We start from the raw sequence: 4,341 nt of genomic DNA, 5'->3' as shown, positions 1-4,341 counted from the left end.
TCATCAGGCACACCTCTGGTGACTCCAATTGCATCTATGTAAGTCGGGGAATTCTGATATAAGGTAGATGAGCTACGTTTATCCCATTTCTGTGCTTTTACTTTAAAATATCGCCGTCTGTTTAAGTCAGTGTTGGAATCCTGAATCCTGCTTGTACTGCAAATTAAAGTAGCGACTACAAACAGGCTGCTAACAACTAGCTACTAACAGTTTCTGGAGTTTATCAATTCACCTGCAGCTACTGTTTTCATTTCATAGCAAATTGTTTGATATTTGTTACATGGTGGTGCTGTAGCTTAATGTTTATTTTAATATTTGAACCGGCTTTTTGTAATACATGGAAATTTATTAAATTCTTTTTGAATTGGGGCAAAACAAAATACATATTAGTTATAAGGAAGCATTATGAACATGAAAAGATCATTGTTCACAATATTACCATCAAAATGCTCTCTTAAATAAAATTTTTTGGGTGTAATGTTGGATGAGAGACTTAGCTGGAAGATTCATATAAATTATATAAAAAATAAAGTGAGCAAAAGTATTGGTATTTTATTTAATGTAAAACAGGTTGTGGATGAGGCATCATTACTCCTTCTTTGTTCCACATTAATTGTTCCATATTTTACATACTGTATTGAAGTGTGGGGCAATGCATGTAAAAATGTATTAGAACGATTATGGTTGCTTTAAAAAAAAAAAAGCATTATAAATTATAAAGCCCCAAGGGAGCACACAAATGACCTTTCCAGTAAATCTTTTGTTTTGAAATTCAAAGATTTGTTGATTTCAAAATTGTAATAATGATGAGTAAGATATCCAAGGGGTCGTCACCAGAACCTTTATTAAATTTGTTTTCACTGATCATAGACAGTAACAGCAGAATGAAAGGAGATTTTCGAGTGCCTTTATCAAGAACTGCACTAAAACAGAGGAGTTTTTCAGTAAATGGAGTGAAGCTGTGGAATTAATGTAAAGAGGCAAATCCTATTGCTCAATTAAAATACAGATTTAAGAAAAGTGTAACCGAAAGATACAAAAGCCAATAAGTTGGGGGGGAGGAGGAGATTTGTGTTCTGTAAATGCTGACTGAAGGCCATCTATGTTTGGTTTATGTCTTCTTTGTTATAGGGGCGCGCTCTATAAGACTCGTCTTCCTCGTGCTCCTATTCTGCCATGTTTTCTTGTTGTGATGTACAATACATCCTCATTCTATTTATTCAGTTATGTCTTCATGTTTTTGTCATTCCATTTAACTCAGTTTCTGAATTTGTTTGTTTAATTCAATTAAATCACTTTTTTCTTTTTTCTTTTTTTTTTTCCACTTCTTCAGTTAATAATGCCCTGCATGTTTTGCTTGGAGCAAATCACAGCACTCTGCAGTCATACTCAGAGTTTACAATACCATTTTCTAAAAAATAACAATAAATTTGATTTGATTTGATTTAAATGGATCAACCTAACTAAATGGTGAAAATAGTTTCGCACCACTTTACAAGTTGCATGCTGGGTTCTGAGTCAGACCTTTGCTGAGGGTTCAGAAAATATTAGAAAATAGTATTTTTAACTACCCACTTGGATTTTTCATACAATCTTGTCTATGAAAAAGGATTGTTGGCTCAGTGACATATGTGACACATTAAGGCACAAACCTGGCTTAACTCTGACAAAGATGTGAAAAGTCAATCATTAATTTAGTCTCAGTAAAGTAAATAGATTAAAACCCGCTGTATGAACTGTCTGCTTCAACACCATGACTCCTCTCTTGTATATTTAGGAACATTAAAGAAAAATGTTTAGTATATTGACTTCTGAGCACTGAATCATGTTTTTGACAAGATGTAAACAACGAAGACCCTGCTCATCATGTCTGGGATTCTCCAGATTATATAAACAAGGGAAGAGTTCAACATTAACGTCATTTATCATAGTGAAAGGAGAAGTCAGATACTGCAGTCACAAGAGTAAAATCAGAACGTACAGGCATTAATGAACATTATTAGTGTTAGAATTAAGTATGTTTCGAGCTATTATGTATTTTGAATCTGTATTTTGCACTGAGCCTATGATTCTGTTTCGTATTTTCCTACTGAGAACAGCATACGTCCTTGAAGATAATATGGCCGGTGAGAACCGGTTTGCACACTTGGAGATAGCGGAAACTCCTCTTTTCTACTAGATACGATTGTTACTTTAGCTGCACGCCGTACCAACAACATCCACACACACTGCTTACTAAATATCAAGGACGTGGACAGAGCACAGAAGGATGCCTGTCCACACCATTAATAACTGGCCAATTAAATCTTATCTATGTTTGGGGCAGGCTCAGCCCAAGAAGATATCTGTAACCTGGAACCGAAAACATTCAGTTCAGCTGGACATGAGATTCCTCTCTGTCCCTCTGAATTCCAGCGCTGCCTCACTTTACCTGTGACTAAAATAAATAAATTATACAACTGAGAACTGAAGATTTCTCCGGCTTGTTCTTGGGCTTCCAACTGAAGAACCGGATCTAACATTAGTATGAGCTTAACTTTAAACAGTCTCTCTAAACCTTGCGCCTCCTTTGGGAGCAAATCTCAATTTCTAATAATCTTTATTTGGCCAATGCTGTTTTCTAACAGATGTTGATGAAATAGAATCACCAGTACCAGAAGAGCTACGACCCTCCTTCAAGCTGTGAACACACTGCTCATCTCCACAGCTGAGTGTGAGCGTGGCTTCAGTCATACGAACATTTTAACCATAGCTAGAAGCTCCCTAGAAGTAAAAAGCATTTCAGCCTTGCTTTTTATCAAGTGTGTTCACTTGGCTTCAAATCCAAAAGCAAGAGCCTGGAAAATTTATTATGAAAATCTTTGAAAACTTCTGTGAATTAGGGGAGAACTGGGTTGGCAGCTATTGAAAAAAAAAAACAAAAAAACAACTGATTAGTTATCCATTTTATTTTTCCTATTTTGTTTTTAGAGGCGAGCCACCTGAAGTTTAAAATATCTCAGGTGTTGGTGTATTTTTGTAAATGTTTGATATTCATTTCCAAATTTTGTAAATTGTTTCAAGTAGTTCATTAATTTTTTTGCATTTGAATTAAAATTAACTTGACTTGACTTCAGAGGATTCAGAGTTTTATTTGCAGTTTTTGTGAGGTTTTGATTCACACTTCAGTAGATGAATTACCAAATGATCTCAAAGTACCATAAGTATGAAACTGCGCTTCAACCCAATAAGAAAAGTGGTCCTTCTTACTGTGTAGGAGCAGTGATAGCCATGCCAGCCTGGGGACTGACTCCAATTCTGAGGTACATATAACTGTATGACATATAAGCTCCATGTCATATATGTTGTTTTAGGATAGTAGATAATTATCTTTTGAGCTTTAACAAAAATAAAAAGGGTACATAGTTTGTTTCACATCATATGCACTATCATCAGGGCAAAACATCTATCCCAAAAAATAAAACCCACCATCTCCCCTAGAATTTATTTATTTTTTACAACTCGACTACTGACTATGAGTGGACTACATTCTCGTGTATAAAGGATTTGTGAGGAAACTGACCTCCATGCTTTTGATGAACTTTCAACCCTGAATGTTTTCAGGTAAATGGCACTCCACATGTTTTCAGTGTACAACCTAATGTTCACAGTGGACCCTTTTGGAGGATTTTCTCGGGGGAGTTCTTTCCAGTTTCTGCTAGGGTTTCATTTCCAGGGTTGTGGTCGTTGTCAGTCAATGAGGTTCTTAAGTCAGTCCGAACCTCAGTCAGTGTTCACTCTGTAGGGTCTTGAGTCACTGTACAGTGTGTCTTATGGATCCAGTTGCTCATTCCATCCCTCTTTGCACTCTTTCTGCATCTGTGTTGCTCTTATCTTTCCTCACACTCCCTGCTGCTGCCTGCTGCAGAAACTAGGTGAAATCTGTCTGTTGGTGGAGGAGAGACAGAAAATTCCTTTTTCCTACATTTCTCTTCACCTAGTTTACAAATCTCTCTAACCCTTTCTTATTCTCATCTTTTGAAACTTTCTTTAACCACCTTATCATTGTTTTCAACCAGTACCGTCCCCAAAAAGGCAGATTTTCACTCTGTCCATCGATCTACAACTTTCTGCAACATTTCAGTAATTATTACACGCATTATTCAGAGAGGGTGAATGGTGCAGTGCCCGAGTGAAGGACCCAATCAAGAAGCTTCTACACGGAGTCTATTACTCTGTGCGCTTGATTGTTGAGGGTTTTCCCAGCCTATTCACTCGTTTTAATTCACCACCTCAAATAATACCCTAACTAAAATATCCCTCTTTTATGCTATTCCAATCCCCATGTACACAACTACTTGA

The sequence above is a fragment of the Stegastes partitus genome, unplaced genomic scaffold (assembly GCF_000690725.1).
Source record: "Stegastes partitus isolate 25-593 unplaced genomic scaffold, Stegastes_partitus-1.0.2 Scaffold1648, whole genome shotgun sequence".
Classification (NCBI taxonomy): Eukaryota; Metazoa; Chordata; class Actinopteri; family Pomacentridae; genus Stegastes; species Stegastes partitus.
The sequence above is the reverse complement of the archived record's forward strand: the minus strand, read 5'-3'. Positions refer to the sequence as shown.